The sequence below is a fragment of the Syngnathoides biaculeatus genome, chromosome 20 (assembly GCF_019802595.1).
Source record: "Syngnathoides biaculeatus isolate LvHL_M chromosome 20, ASM1980259v1, whole genome shotgun sequence".
Lineage (NCBI taxonomy): Eukaryota > Metazoa > Chordata > Actinopteri > Syngnathiformes > Syngnathidae > Syngnathoides > Syngnathoides biaculeatus.
In genome coordinates this window covers 16,991,757-17,008,636 of record NC_084659.1, presented here as the reverse complement: position 1 = coordinate 17,008,636, position 16,880 = coordinate 16,991,757, and the positions used below count along the sequence as shown (strand labels likewise).

Here is a 16,880-nt window from a genome sequence, read left to right as displayed (position 1 = left end):
GCGGCGATCCACAAGGCCGTGCGGGGCCGTCCTTCCGCGCCTGCTGCGCGGAAGCTGTCCGACGCGCACTTCGACATATTTCGCACCCGTGAATCTGTTGTAACGTTATGAGAGGATTACACCCCCCCAACTATAATTTTTTTTTCATAGCTCTATACACACCTACCTGTCATTTGGAACCATTTTATGCTTAAAATAATGCATCCATCCATCTTCATACCCTTTTTCGTGAAATATGATCCAAATTAGTCGGGACAATTATTGCGTTGCGGCGACGTTCACCCGCGGCTCGACTTTTGAACTCGTAGCCAAAGACGATTAGCGGCTCGCGGGCGCCCGAAACAGGCGCGCCGCTACTTTTTGCGAGCGGCCGAAAGGTGCGTACGCTTTCACTGCGTGTGCGGCATTCTCTTTGTCATACTTCAATTGGGTCATTAGGGCTAATGATGCTGATTGGCGCACTTTTGAAAAAGCCGCAATCTTCTCTGTCTTGACCAGACAAAAGCCCCGCCCCCCACCCACACACAGTTAACGAGAATACACCGAGAAGCATCAACCGCAGTGATGAAATGTCTCCTAACGAAGAGCCAACTAATTGCATGTCGATGGGCGTCGCACGCTCGGCCGTTTCAAATACAAGACTACCCTTTTCGCTGCCGTAATCAAAACAGGACTTGGCGCTTGCGTAACAATTATATGCAAAATGTCCAATTATTCCCCTTTGCAGCAGCCTTGTCAAATATTAGCCGCGGTAATTTAATCGTCACGTCGACGCTTTTTAATCATCTCTGGAGCCCAAAGTGTTCTCGCGGGAGGAGCCGCCTGGAATAAGGGAGCAACGTGGACGTCCAGGCCGCGACGGTCGCCACGCCCGCCGCGACTTTTGTGCCGTCGTTCAAAGCGCCGCGTGGTATGCTAATCGACGCTGCCGCCTCGTTCCTCCAACGATGGCGCAGAGAGATTGCCGGCCCCTCGGACTCCGAGTAATTACGGGCCGGGAAAGCGCATTAACTGAGGAGCCCTGCGTTGGCATGGCAACCTCCGAGGTGTTAATTATTTTCTTCCTCGAAGGCAAGAGAGGAATCCTCTCTTCAAAGGGAACAAACACCTCCGGGTCAAACCCCCACCTCCAATTTCTTCTTTTATTGCCTCTGCTGGGTCCCTGCGTTTTCACAACCTTTCTTTTCTCCCAATTTCCACTTCACATCTTCTTCTCGCCTCACCCCTGAACCCTTGAGTCATCCCTCACTCCAGTTGATCACTCTTTCGCGCTAGCTACCAGGTAAAGTGATATAGCTGAGGCGTAACGACAGAGCAGGGGTTTGCCTCAGTGTCCCTTTCAGTAAAAACCCACCGAAATAGGACAGACACGAGTCACGAGGAAGCCGAATCTGGGTGCTCTGAGGCGGGCTCGTCCACCTCTGGGGTTGACCCTAACCGACCGAGGTGGTTAAAAAGCTCCTCGGTACCAGGAACCCGGAGGTGGATGAGATTCACCCCGAGTTCCGAAGGGTTCTGGATGTTGTGGGGCTGTCCTGGTTGACACGCCTCTGCAACATCGTGTGGACATCGGGGACAGTGTCTCTGGATTGGCAGACTGGGATGGTGGTCCCCCTTTTCAAGAAGGGTGACCTGAGAATCAGCACCTCCATACCCGAGACTATGCTTGTATCGGTAAAGTGTTGTGGTAAAGAGGGAGCTAAGTCGAAAGGTGAAACTCTCAATTTACTAGTCGATCTACGTTGCTATCCTCACTTATGGGCATGAGCTGTGGGTCGTGACCGAAAGAACAAGATCCCGGAAACAAGCGGCCGAAATGAGTTTCCTCCGCAGGGTGTCCGGACTCTCCCTTGGAGATAGGGTGAGAAGCTCGGTTATCCGGGAGGGGGTCGGTGTCGAACCGCATCTCCTCCGCATTGAGAGGTGGTTTGGGCATCTGATCCGGATGCATCCCAGACACCTCCCTGGTGAAGTGTTCCGGGCATGTCCCGCCGGAAAGAGATCCCGAGGACGACCCAGGACACGCTGGAGAGACCTTGTCTCTCCGCTGGCCTGGGAACGCCTCGGGATCCCTCCGGAAGAACTGGAAGAAGTGGTTGGGGAATGGAAGTCTGGGTATCCCTGCTGAAGCTACTTCGGTACTTGGCCGCTTCAATGCATGTCGACGCGGCTTGCCACACGGAGATAAGTTTTTTGTTTTTTTTTGTAATTTGCTGCCGAAGGAGTTTTAGTTAAGGATAAACTGCAGCGATATTCGGCATTTTCAAAATCTAACGCACTGGTGTCCAACTCAAGGCCCGGGGGGGCAGATCCGGCCCGCCGCATGATTTTAGGTGGCCCGCGGAGGCAAATCATGTGTATCAACTTCCATTTTTGTTCAAATGTGTCCCAAAATTTCAAACCGTCATGGCATAAATGATAACGTTGAGCTATTCCAAGCATTTTTTGTGTTACCAAACAACAATAGTTGGAAAACCCATTCCCCTTGATTTCTGATTCCAAAAATAGTTCATAAATTTCATGTGTAAATATGATGAGGCAGTTCAAGATTTTTATGGTTTCACAGTCATCACGGCCCTCTCAGGGAAACCCTAAGTAAAATGTAGCCCGTGACAAAAATGAGTTTGACACCCTTAATCTAACGGATGATAAATACAATTGTTTTTATTGCTATAACGTGATGCTTCCCTCTGTTTTTTGCAAGAATAAAAAAAAATCACATATTTTAATAGATAAGTGCTTAACAGGAATGAAACGAGGTCAAGTGTCGGCATTGTGGGGCGTCGCCGTGTCCGATGTGTGCGTTCACACCGCCGGCCCGGCTTGAAATGCCGGACATTTTGTCTGTCGTTTTTGAAAGCTGTTATCAAAAGGAGGCCTGCCAAAAAATGGAACTCTCTGAAAAATGATAAGTCTGCAAGAACTTAGCCGATAATTGGTGTTCAAAAGATTGTTCCGACTCCAGGCAAAGAGGGGAAGTGACATCACCAACGACTGCAATGATGTATCTATCTTTTTCTTTTCGGCTTGTCCGATTATATTACACCTTATTAGTTGATATGAAAATATGTCTACTGATATGCAGTTGTCATCTAAACATATATATTTTTTAACTACCGTAATTTCCAGCCTATAAACCACGACTTTTTTCAAAAGCTTTCAACCCTGCGGTTAATGCGGCTACTTTGTGCATTTTTTTTTTCCTAACGGAAAAGGTAAGCGTGAGACCGGTGGAATACATGTGCCGAGGAAGTGACTTTTACCGGTCCAGTCCTGTAAGCGCTGCGCTAGCGTGTTACTGCCGTATCTTTTTTGGTAACCGGCCCTATTAGTGAGTCGCTGGCGTTAGCACGTCGCTAGCATTAGCGTGGTGCTAGCGTTAAACTGTGTACCGTTTTTGTAAATATCTCGTGTTTCAACGTGGGCGCTTGCGGCTTTTACACAGCTGCGGCGTATGTATGTACCAAATGGTATTTCCTTTACAAATGTTCTGAGTGACGCTTATAACCAGGTGCGCTCTGTAGGCCGGGAATTACGGTATATCAAAGTGCCCTAAAGGTGGGGGAAAAACGCTCCAAAATATTTTGTTCCACTGAGCTTCTCCAGGGCGGAAGAACTGGTTTGGACAACACCTACTTGCCTGTCAAGCTGTGACACATGCCACAATGGTCTTGGGGGAATGGAATTATGATGCAGGTGAGGGGAGGGGCCACAGCATGAATGCGGCATTTCACGATGCCGCCTTGCTTTTTGTTTTGGAGCACGCAGCGCCGAGTGGCTCTTGTCACGAATGGTGACGCTCCATCCCAAAATAATGCACAGGAGGAGATCAACATTCTGAGATTGGCTGGCGACCAGTTCAGGGTGTACCTCGCCTCAAGCCCGTCGACAGCTGGGATAGGCTCCAGCCCTCCCCGTGACCCTTGTGAGGATAAGCGGCTAAGAAAATGGATGGAGATCAGCATTGTTGGGTTCCTTGAAGCCATTGAGTATTATTGAGGCAAAACGTGGAATTTTCAATTGTCTGATATCAAGCGTCAGAGGAGGCATTCAAATTTAGCGCTTCACTTTATTTTCCACAGTTCATTAATGAAATCCTTTTTTTTTTTTGGAAACATATACTGTAATTTCTGGCCTACAAGCCGCGACTTTTTTTCCCCCCCACACGCTTTCAACCCTGCGGTTCACGTGGTGATGCGGCTAAATTGTGCATATTTCCCTAACGGCCGCAAGGGTGGCACTCGAACGGAAAAGCTAAGAATGACATATATGTGCCGAGGAAGTGATATTTACCCGCCCTGTTAGCGCGTGTGTCTCAGTGATATTTACGGTGTTACGGTACGGTACGGATATTTAGCGGTGTGTCTCAGTGATATTTACCAGTAAGTTTTATTTGAACCGGCCCTGTTAGCGTTCCCGCTACCTTTAGCGCGGCGCTAGGGTTAGCACTAGCGTTAGCACCTCGCTCGCGTTAAACTCTTTCTGTGTACCGCCGTGTCTCATTGATTTTTACCGGTATGTTTTTTTTTTGTAACTGGCCCTGTTAGCGCCGCACTAGCATCAGCATGGAGCTAGCATTAGTGTGGTGGCGCTAGCTTTAAACTCTCTTGTGTACCATGTTACAACATGGGTTTCAATGTGGGGACTTGCGGCTTTTACACAGCTACGGCGTATGTATGCACCAAATGGTATTTCCTTTACAAATGTCCTCGGTACGGCTCTGTAGGCCGGGAATTACGGTACAACGGTGAGTTTCTAACCCGTAGCGATCACAACGTGCTGGTTTGTATTTTCAAACTATTTTGGATTACAACTAAATTTATCATACTCACTTCGGGAGTTCGATTAAGGTAACGTAAAATGGATGGTGAGAAGATACTTTTGTTGTTTTTGTTGCTTTTTTTGCACCCCTCAATGTCGCGCTTCAAAACACGCTCTTTTGTTCAATGAAGTGACATCCGCGCTCTGTTCATAATTCCAGTGGATTTTTTTTTTTTCTTCCTTTCACCACTCAAAAACAAGCAGATTTGTTTTTACTCTGCTTGCCATGTTTAATTTGAGTAATGGGCAAAACACGTCGGCCGGCCGCGTCCACCCCCATCCTTCCTGCTCTTTAATTGGTCCGTCAACAGGACCCCCTGCCCCTATTTGTGCAGGACTCGACAACACGCACACACACGGAAAGTCTCACAAACCCATCAAAACCAGTAGGGGTGTGTGACCAAGCTGACCGAGGCCAACTTTTTCCAAAGGTGGGGGGGGGGGGTCGCTGTGTCCCCCCCCTCTCAGCTGATTACCGAACTACTAGCAGGGTTATCGCAAACTTTCCTCCGACACCGAAAACACCTTGACACGCACGACTTGTGTTTGTCTTTCAGCTGCAGCGACTTGACGAGTAAACACCCCCCCCCCCTCCCCGGCCCCCCCTTGCCCGCTCGCTCACATCTATTTGACTAATTTTCCATTTCAGAGGGCTGGCCCGCCTTCAAAAACACCCGCCGCTTGCAACAACAATGCAAACGCGCGCTCTCGTTTGACTTTTCCATTTGAAACCAGTCTTGTTACTCCACTGATACTTTTATATCATTTATAATCATGCATTTAAAATGGAGATTAAAAAAAAGTAGGGCACAAATAATAAATAAGAGAAAAAAAAAAAATCACTAATGCGAGTACAGAATGTTTCTGGTGGTCTCTGTGCAGCTCTGGATATATTATTTAACATTTATCGGGGGTAATTGTATACATAAAGTTGAAAATCCCCAAATCCACATTTTTAAGTGATTTATTGTGAGGTATGCTTACCACATAGAAATATTTTAAAAATAGAAGAATAGGTGAGTGGATTTTCTGCATATGCGAGACTAACAAGGTTTTTTGGCGTGATTGTTTGATGTTGACGTTGCTAAAATTGTGATTCATTTTATGCATTTATGTCACTTATGGATATAAAGAGGCGGCACGGTGGATCAGCTGGTACACCGTTGGCCTCACAGTTCTGAAGACCCCGGTCCGATCCTGGCCCCGCCTGTGTGGCGTTTGCATGTTCTCCCCCCGTCCCTGCGTGGGTTTTCACCGGGCGCTCCGGTTTCCTCCCACATCCCAAAAACGTGCAACATTAATTGGACACTCCAAATTGCCCAAAGGTGTGATTGTGAGTGCGGCTGTCTCTCTCTATGTGCCCTGTGATTGGCTGGCAACCAGTTCATGGTGAACCCCGCCTCCTGCCCGTTGACAGCTGGGATAGACTCTTGTGAGGATAAGCGGCAAAGAAAACAGATGGATGTATATAAAGATGATATACGAAGACGGGGGAAAAAAAACTAAACCTCAGATATCGTAATTTTTTCTGCTTGCAAAATGTCAATTAACAAAATTAAATCAAACAAATCAAATGTTTGAAATTAAATTAATACATAATTAATTATAAAATAATGAAATTAATATAAAATAATTAACAATAATCTAAATTAATTAGAAAAATAATACAGGACCGCCCATTATTAATTATTAATCAATTAATGTACCTGTAATGGGGTAATAAAAAGGAACTGCCTGGCGCGGCGTCGATTTTCGGACGATCGTTGCGGATCAGCACACAACTCTGCTGGGAACGCAGCCAGATGTCACCTGTGCGGGTGGGGGAACATTATGTATCTATAAATAAAGTCAGGACACACACACACACACATTGAACAAGAAAATGTGGAAAAATGAAAACTCATGCTTTCTTCAAGTATTATTTGGTTCGTTTCAGGAAGAAGAGGTGCTCGAGGTCAACGGAAAAAGCCACTGGCAAGACACACTGAATGTTCCGGACGTATTGGCGCTCGCAAGTTCGCCATTCCGGCCTGCCCACTGCCCTCACATGCCCAAGAACCGGCGACATAGCAATATCAGCAGTGTATTACCGGACCCAGATCAGCACTGCGGTGTGTGTCCAAACGGTGGGGATGGGGGGGCAGCGGCGTGGGGGTCAACGCACTCTTGAAGCTCTGCGGGCGAGCTGATTGATGAAAGCAGCCGTTAACAAGGTTTCGGGGAAAAAAGTACTACAAATCTTTGCTGAGCTCTCGGCGTTTTTGACATAAGCTGCAGCTTTGTTCTCGCCGGCCCAATCAAAACATCACGTGTGAAGGCCTGATAAATGGCTCGCCGCCACAGCAACGTTGAAGTTCCATTTAGATTACACAGCACAAAAAAGGAAAAATAAATCACATAAATGTCACTTTCAACACAGTTGTACTGGAAATGGCTCTGTTAGAGAAAAATAATACCCCAAAAAAAAAAAATACTGGGCAGTCATTTCAGCCATCCATTTTCTGAGCCGCTTATCCTCACAAGGGTATCGCAGGGAGTGCTGGATCCTATCCCAGCTAAGCAAAATTATGTTGTCTCATTTTCTCTTACGATGAAAGAGTCATGCTACAGTTGATGTTACGATTCAATGAAAGCCTCAATTGCGCTAAAAATTCTGAGGTTGCTCACAAAATATTTTCTATTCAGAACAGCCTGAACAGGTAAAAAAATATTAAGTAAATATGACAGACCTCTAACATCTACGAGGGGCTGTCATAAAGTAAACAGGCTCATTTTATTGAAGTCACAAAGATTTATTTTCTCCATCCATCCATTTTCTTTGCTGCTTATCCTCACAAGAGTCTATCAGGGTACCACCCTGAACTGGTCGCCAGCCAATCGCAGGGCACATTGAGACAAACATTCACACGCACAATCACACCTATGGGCAATTTAGAGCCTCCAATTGATGTTGCATGTTTTCGGGATGTGGGAGGAAACCGGAGTGCCCGGAGAAAACCCACCCAGGCACGGGGAGAACATGCAAATACCACACAGGTCGGTCTGGGATTGAACGTGGGTCCTCAGAACTGTGACTCTAACACTTCCCAGCTGATCCACCGTGTCGCGCTCACCTGATCTGGCACAATCAAATTCCCTTCCAAGTAGGATTTAGGGGTCAGCACAAAAAAGTAGCTCGCTGTTAAAAGCAACAACTTTTAAAAATGGGCCAACAGAATTTTACGAAGCTGGCATAAGTTGACTGTAAAAATAAAAAAAAAAGGGGGGGGGAGATAATAGTGAAAATTAGCAATAAACACCCCACATTTGGGCTTAATTTCCAATGCCTACAGTGCCTTTTTATTGCAATAAAGAGAGGAAAATTGGGGTTATTACTTTTTCACTACCCCTCGTACTTAATACGCAACAATACAAAACGACCATGCGTCACTGTTCTGAAAGTCTGGATACTTTCCAGGTACTTTTTTTATTTGGTTTGGAAAGGCATTTAATCAAGACCGCGCCACACATCGAGGGGGGGGGGGGGGCCTCAACAGCACGTCGTGGACTTCATGGCGAACTATTACGCCGCGGGACTTCGCCTCGGGCACAAAACGCACACGGGAATCAAAGCAAACAGCGCCACGTTCTTAGCGAGTCAAAAAAGTGCATTTATGTCCTCTCACTGTACGTCCTGCCACCTTTGTGTTGCTTTTCTTTTTATGAGCTCGTTGCGGTTGAGTTCCCCTGCCAGAAGCCTCCCCCCCCCCCCTTTGGCCTCATGATCAAAGCTTCTGTGGCGCCACTGTGTCTTTGATGCTGCGGCAAAAAAAAAAAAAAAAAAAAAATAGGGCTTCTAGGAGTTTCTAATTTCTTCATTCATTCTGCACCCCCCCCCCCAAAAAAAAGCCAGACCACTCCGAGGTGCCTGGGGAAGGAAAGCACATTGATGGGACATCACTGGAAGTCGCTTGCCTGATGAAACAGTTTGACAAGATGATTTTGCTGCTCCATAAACGGTTGAAATTGGGCTTTTTATTTCAAGTATGTGGTCAAAACCGATCAACCATCCAATAAAGTCGACCCGGTCGGAGGCCGAGCAATGATAAATTGGATGAGTGCCAAAGTGTTCACCTTCAAGGATACCCTCCTCCCGTATATGTTTGAATTGTGTTATTACCGTGTTATTACATATGTAATATACAGATATAAAATTCCTAACTAAATTATCTTGAGAAAATCCGACTGCACAGTATGTCTGCAGCTTGTTCTGTTCACGAGCCGCTTGAAAACAAAATGTCCTATTATCTGTATCGCGGTGTTCAAAGTCTCCTTTTTCATCTGGAAAACCTTCACAGTCACAAACCCCCCCAAAAAAGGAAACTCAACAGCTGCTTTTCAATAGCTCATTTACGCTTGTTTTTCGCTCATCTCCGAGAAATTTGCATGGAAAATAAATTTCATTTGGGTGGAATGAATCAGAGAATCCTTTCAGAGAATCCACCTTAGATTATAATTAAAAGCCCTTGACGTATTATTCACATGCTCGCTTCTGTGCAACTTCGGTTTCATTTTTCTCTGCGCTTCAATAAATGATCAATGAGTGAATCATGATGATTTAATCTGGAACGGAGCACATGTGTGGCGCGGCATTAATGTTCGGAAAAAGAAAAAAAAAATTTTTAGGGGCATTTGCGTGATCCCTGGTGATCATACAAAGAAGTACCTTGAGTTACAACTACGTTTTCTTTTGTTGATTTTAAAAAAACAACAACAACTGCATTATCTGTGCTTCACCCAGAACAAAAAGAACATTGTATGATTTGCACGTTTTTTTGTTTTTTTTTTGCGCAGGAGCGTACTGTCTGTCCGCAGCACGTGTTTTCACGCCGTGTGCCTCCTCGATCCATCATGCGAACATCTGACAGAACACGGCACCTCCCTTCCGCATAAAGACACATTGTCCACACAAGTATCCGCCTTTAAGTGGCTCTTCTCAGCCCGCCGACGCCAACACAAAAGGGAGGTCACGACGTGAGGTGGCCGACCAGCGTGGGGGTCGTCAAGCACGTGAATATGCGGCAGCCTTCGTGCATTTATTAAACGGGGGCCGGCGTACGTGTGACCTCTCACCTACAAGTGCGTCGGGAGCGTTTGGACCACCGTCCCCTCGTCAATGGCACGTGTCTTCCGTCACTCTTCTTTTCTAATCCTAATCGGCAACACTTTCTTCTTTTTTTCTTTTACTTTCGGTTTGTCCCGTTACCTCCAGTTCTGCTTCCTGTTTCTCCAGTGGCACCGTCTCTAATCCGTACATCATGGCCGGCGTCACCACTGTTTCATAAACTTCGCCCTTCATCCTAGCAGACTCTCCTGTCACATAATACACCAGACACCTTCCGCCAGATGTTCCAACCTACTTGGACCCGTTTCTTCACTTCCTTACCACACTCTCCATTGCTCTGTATTGTTGACCCCAAGTATTTGAAGTCATCCACCTTCGCCATCTCTTCTCCCTTCTCCCTTCCTATCCAACCTGCTCCCTCCGAGCGAAAACCTCAACATCTTCATTTCTGCTGCCTCAGGTTCTGCTTCCTGTTGTTTCTTCAGTGCCACCGTCTCTCATCCGTACATCATGCCCGGCCTCACCACTGTTTTATAAACTTTGCCATTCATCCTAGCGGAGACTCTCCTGTCACATAATACACCAGACACCTTCCGCCAGATGTTCCAACCTACTTGGACCCGTTTCTTCACTTCCTTACCACACTCTCCATTGCTCTGTATTGTTGACCCCAAGTTTTTGAAGTCATCCACCTTCGCCATCTCTTCTCCTTTCTCCCTTCCTATCCAACCTGCTCCCTTCGAGCGAAAACCTCAACATCTTCATTTCTGCTGCCTCAGGTTCTGCTTCCTGTTGTTTCTTCAGTGCCACCGTCTCTAATCCGTACTCCATGGCCGGCCTCACCACTGTTTTATTAACTTTGCCCTTCATCCTAGCGGAGACTCTTCTGTCGCATAGAACACCAGACACCTTCTGCCTGCTGTTCCAACCTGCTTGGACCAGTTTCTTCACTTCCTTACCACACTCACAATTGCTGTGGATTGTTGACCCCAAGTATTTGAAGTCGTCCACCCTTGCTATCTCTTCCAGTCTAACCTCATCTGTCAACCAATGCAAACAGGAAGGGGCTCAGAGCTGATCCCTGATGCAGTCCCACCTCCACCTTAAATTTCTCTGTCACGCCTAAAGCACACCTCACTGCTGTTCTGCTGCCCTCATACATGTCCTGTAGTATTCTAACATATTTCTCCGCCACACCAGACGTGCGCATGCAGTACCACAGTTCCTCTCTTGGCTTTCTCTAGGTCTACAAAGACACAATGTAGCTCCTTCTGACCCTCTCTGTACTTTTCCACGAGCGTCCTCAAGGAAAATAATGCATCTGTTGTACTCTTCCGAGGCATGAAACCATACCGTTGGACGCAGATCCTGACTTCTGACATGAGTCTAGCCTCCACTACTCTTTCCCATAACTTCATTGTGTGGCTCATCATCTTTATTCCTCTCTAGTTGCCACAGCTCTGCAAGTCCCAAAATCAGATTGTCTTTGAAAAGTGGAATAATGGTGAGACCACGGTTGAGCTCTAATTTGGGGCCCGTGACTACCAGATGAGCAGATTATTTGAACGACTGAAACTTTCACTGCAGATTTGTTTCATGAATGCATGAGCAGGAGTACTGGCAGAAATGACTTTGAAATTGAAGGAAAACTGAAAAGGTGATTGGATGGAAGTAATAGTTATATACTTCATCACGTCTGTCAGGATCTTGCCAAATCAAGCAGTTTCTTTTTGACCCATAGACGCTATCTACTATAAACAAACTGATCTATCCTCTAATTTTTGGCCAGGTCAGTGAAAACAGGCATTGATTTTTTTTTTCTTCTCGATTACCGTAATTTCCGGCCTATAAGCAACGACTTTTTTCCACACGCTTTCAACCCTGCGGCTTATGTGGTGATGCAGCTAATTTCTGCATTTTTCCTAATGGTCGCAAGGGGGCACACAAGCAGAAGAGGTAAGGGTGACACCGGTGGAATATATGTGCTGAGGAAGTGACTTTTTACCGGCATGTTTGTTTTTTTTTTGTTTTTTTTTTTTAAACGGCGCTGTTAGCGCTGCGCTAGCCTGTTGCTACTGTGTTACTGCAGTGTCTCAGTCATTTTTACTATTATATATTTTTTTAACTGGCCCTGTTAGCGCCATGCTAGCGTTAGCGCATTGCTGCCGCATCTCAGTGATTAAGATATATATATATATATATATATATATTTATTTTTTTTTTTATTTTTTTTTTACCGGCTCTGTTAGTGCTGTCCTACCATGTTGCTGCTGTGTAACTACAGTGGCTTTTTTTTTTTAACGGTATGTTTTTTTTATGTTATGTTTCTATGTTAAGCTAAGCTAAGGTATTAAAACTTTAAAAACTTTCTCTGTACCGTCTTTGTAAATAGTTCCTGTTTCAACGTGCGTTTCAGTGTGGGCACTTGCGGCTTTCACACATGTGCGGCTTATGTATGGACCAAATGGTATTTCCTTTACAAATGTACTGGTGAGGCTTATAACCAGGTGCGCTCTGTAGGCCGGAAATTACAGTATAATGTATGATTTTCGTCAATTTTGATCATAGGAACTCAAGTAATGTGGCGGTCGAACAAAATCCGTAAAACCAACAAAAAAGACCCACGGTCTGGACAGATTGGTTGAACATATGACGCCCGATCCGGAATTCTGATACCGATCCAAAGTAGGGATTATTTGCATTGTTGTTGGTCTGCTTTCTACAGAGTGACATTCAGGTTTTTGGCCAACCCCACCCCCACGGTCGGACATGCAACAATGATGATTCCCTGAAGGCAACAGCTGTAAACCTGCCTTCTATGGCTTGACGTCTCTATGTATAGAACACAGACATCCATAACAGGAATTCGAAAGCGATGCATGTCCCAATATAAACCTATAAACCCCTTTCACACCTACTACTGTATCATAAGCCCTTGTGTTTGAGGTGTGAACGGCAATGGCGCAACACTGGAGCGCTTCGACTGTGCTGCGGTGGCATTTGTGTGCTATCTATTCACCCTCGGGCGGAATGGAACTCGTACGCTGAAGTACAAAATGTACTACGAGACGGTGAAAGGTGTGGAATGGGGAGAAAGGTGAACGTAGCTGCAAGAAAGTTCTTTTGAAAAAAAAAAAAAAAAAAAAAAAAAGATCTATGACAACTGTAAACCACAAGATTTCTCGACAATTATCGACAGTATGCTGAAATACCACCAAAAAATATTTTGTGGATGGTATATGTTAAATTACAGCATTTGATGCAATGTTATTATGAAATTACTCATGGATCACTTGGGGTTGCTGAAAGACTTCTGGTTAGCATCTGTGAATATTCAAGATACAAAAAAACGTCAACAAATTGCACTTCAAACCCTCCCAATAGACAAAGAGATGGGGAACAGATGTGAGTCGTCATTTTTAAGACTCGGGCCTCAACTCCGCTTTAGATTCATGAGACGCAAGTTGACTTTGAATTGGAAGTACCCATCTTTGCAGTATAAAGTGAAAACTAAAAAAAAAAAAAAAAAAAAAAATCAAACCAAATGGGCTGAGCTGCCATTCAAGTGAATGTCGTGACATAGGACAATAGGAGAAGTGTGAGGCATTAGCTCAATTAACGTCACAAAAGCAGGAGCAGCTCCAGATTAGGGCACAACCCATGAGTCAGCCAATAATTGTTCTTTTCAAATCCACTTTTTGCAGATTTTGTACTTTGATTACGTGTCACATTAAAATGACCCAAAAAAAATTGCAAAAATCTGCTAAAATTGTCTGATTTATGCTGAATTAAAAAGAGTTATTTTATTATTCATAAATTTTTAAACTTAATGAAGCAATTCATTTTATTCTGCCAAATATCGGTATCGGCCTAAAATAAAAAAAAAAAACATGAATAATTATTCCAATTTCCACCAAAACGTCTACTAACATAATACGGGGATTCTATAGTACACCGCCTTGTCACAGATTTTTTTTTTTTTCCCCCCCAGGAGACCCATTGACGACTAGCCACTACAAGTTGTGTTGAATGTCAATATGACACCGTCTAGCGCTGTGTGATGTGGCAACAAACAAGCGGGAGCTACACAAATGTTGCGCCAAGTGACACGAGCCACAGGCGACATGCTGCCACAATACCCAATGTTGACGTGTCAATATTCCACAATTAGGTTTCCCTGCATTATGTTTTTATGGACTTATCATATGACTTTTGGCTTTTTGAGCATGTTTGCTTTCAAGGAGCAAATTTTACAGTGAAGAAAATAAGTATTTGAACACCCTGCTATATTGCAAGTTCTCCCACTTAGAAATCATGGAGGGATTTCATCGTAGGTGCATGTCCACTGTGGGGGAGATAATCTAAAAAGAAAAATCCAGAAATCAGAATGTATGATTTTTAAGGACTTATTTGTGCGATACAGCTACAAATAAGTATTTGAACACCTGTCTATCGGCTAGAATTGTGACACTCAAAGACCTGTTAGTCCGCCTTTAAAAGTCCACCTCCTGAATCAGATGCACCTGTTCGCTGTCGTTAGCTGCATAAAGATACGCGTACCCATAAAATCGGTAAGACTCAAACTTGTAACATAGCCAAGACCAAAGAGCTGTCCAAAGACACCAGAGACAAAAATTGTACAATTCCATACAGCTGGAAAGGGCTACGGAGAAATTGCCAAGCAGCTGGCTGAAAAAAGATCTTTAGAAAATGGAAGAAGCTAAAGATAGCTATAATTATTCTATTTTGTTATGCAATAGAACCAAATAATGATGAAAAAAAAAACCATTTGTTTACCAGGAAGTCATCTGACAATCATATAATAAGCACTTGACCATGAGGAGAGTTTGAGGTATTTTATCCAAGGTCAAAAGATTAACAATTTCCTCCCGGATTGCTTTCACTTCTGTTTTTAGTGTGTAATTATTATTTATGGCATTATGGCAACTCTCGCTGCGGGTCACATGAACAGCCTCTCTCAGCAAGAATTCTATGAAGGATAATCCTGTCGTATAGTTCGTGGCATTACCCCAATGAAGTTTAAGAGGCTCTAATTGCCAAAAATCCAACGTTTCTATTTTAATCGTCCTGCTTTCTTCATAGTCAAGCTCGGGCTGCAACTAAGCAGTTGTTGTGTGTTCTGGGTGTGCTCGAGTTGACCCTCCCAGGATAAATAAAGTAAAACAAAGCTGCAGGCTGGTGGTGGTGGTGGTAGCAGGGGAGGGACGGGGGTAGAAGTTGGTCCAAGGAGTGTCCCGATTCCTGGGGATATCCCAATCGAGTGTCAACCATCGCTGAATAAACATACAGTAGCTAAGCTGTGACTCACCTTTCCCAATAATGACACGCTACGACTTATTTGACTAAAGTATAAATATGAGCGTTGATGCACTCGATGAATCATAAGCGGAAATTAAATAAGCATTGTGTCAACTTCGCGGCGGGATACTTGGCGACGGCGTGAAATGGCCTTGACCTCCATTTTATGGAAGCTCCGTTCAAACGCCTCAGTGTCGCTCACGTTACATACTGCAATATCTCTGCATTCGTCAAAGGTCATCAGGCAAAAAAATATGCGAGTGATGACGATTTTCCATATAGATTGAGCGCATCAGCTCGGAGGTCTATTTGCCGTCCTATGAATCTCCGACGTGGCGCCTGTAATTGAGCGAAGTGAAACTGGACTGCGGCCAAGTTTTGTTTTTTTTTTTTTTTTACAGGTTGTGCTGAATTTACACAATTAACAAGAAAAAAAAAAACAGGTGTCGTGGACTTGAACTTTTCAACTCCTCAGCATTTTTCCCCGTTTTATCGTTCCGAAGAGGATACTTGTTCAAATATACCGAGAAAAAGCGTTTTCGTCTGTTGGTGGCAAGGGGTGAGATGGAAGGCGCCCCCCCTTTCCCAGCCCCTGTCGCCCCCTCTGTTAGCTATATTCAATTATCCCCCATAATCCATTAACACACAGACTTCGCATGTGAGCTTCTCTCTCATCTAGTGCCAATTTCAACACACATACAGCGCCTTGTGAAAAGTATTCGGCCCCCTTGAACTTTTCCACCTTTCGCCACATTTCAGGCTTCAAAAATAAAGATATAAAATTTCAATTTTTTTTTTGTCAAGAATCAAAAACAAGTGGGACACAATCGTGAAGTGCAACAATATTTATTTGATATTTTATACTTTTTTAACAAATAAAAAACTGAAAAGCGGAGCGTGCAATCTTATTCGGTCCCTTTACTTTCAGTGCAGCGAACTCACTCCAGAAGTTCAGTGAGGATCTCTGAATGATCCAATGTTGACTAACAATGATAAATAGAACCCACATGTGTGTAAACAAGTCTCCGTATAAATGTACCTGCTCTGTGATAGTCTCGGGGTTCAGTTTTAAGTGCAGGGAGCACCGTAAAGACCGAGGAACACACCAGGCAGGTCCGAGATACTGTTGTGGAGACGTTTACAGCCAGATTTGGATACAAAAAGATTCCCCAAGCTTTAAACATCTCAAGGATAACTGTGCAAGCAATCATATTGAAATGGAAGGATCATCAGACTACTGCAAATCTACCTAAACCCGGCCGTCCCTCTAAACTTTCACCTCCAACAAGGAGAAGACTGATCAGAGGTGCAGCCAAGAGGCCCGTGATGATCCTGGATGAACTGCAGTGATCTACAGCTGAGGTCAGTCGTAAACTGCACAAATCTGGCCTTTGTGGAAGAGTGGCAAGAAGAAAGCCATTTCTCAAAGATATCCATAAAAAAGTCCCGTCTAAAGTTTGCCAAAATCCACCTGGGAGACACACCAAACATGCGGAAGAAGGTGCTCTGGTCAGATGAAACCAGGATCGCTGTTCCCACTTCCCGATTGTGTCCCACTTGTTGTTGATTCTTGACAAAAAAAAAAAAAAGGAATCTTATATCTTTATGTTTGAAGCCTGAAATGTGGCAAAATATT

The 16,880-nt window shown here is 44.6% G+C and overlaps 1 protein-coding gene across 4 annotated transcripts in view; it reads right to left on the bottom strand.

Annotated features, from left to right (window-relative positions):
- pim3 (Pim-3 proto-oncogene, serine/threonine kinase) overlaps positions 1-16,880 on the bottom strand; it is a 100,222-nt gene that overhangs the window by 13,431 nt on the left and 69,911 nt on the right. For all 4 annotated transcript variants that reach the window (XM_061806929.1, XM_061806930.1, XM_061806931.1 and 1 more), the window contains one exon: positions 6,528-6,630. The gene's annotated coding sequence lies outside the window, so the exon portion shown is untranslated. The remainder of the gene's footprint in view (positions 1-6,527; positions 6,631-16,880) is intronic.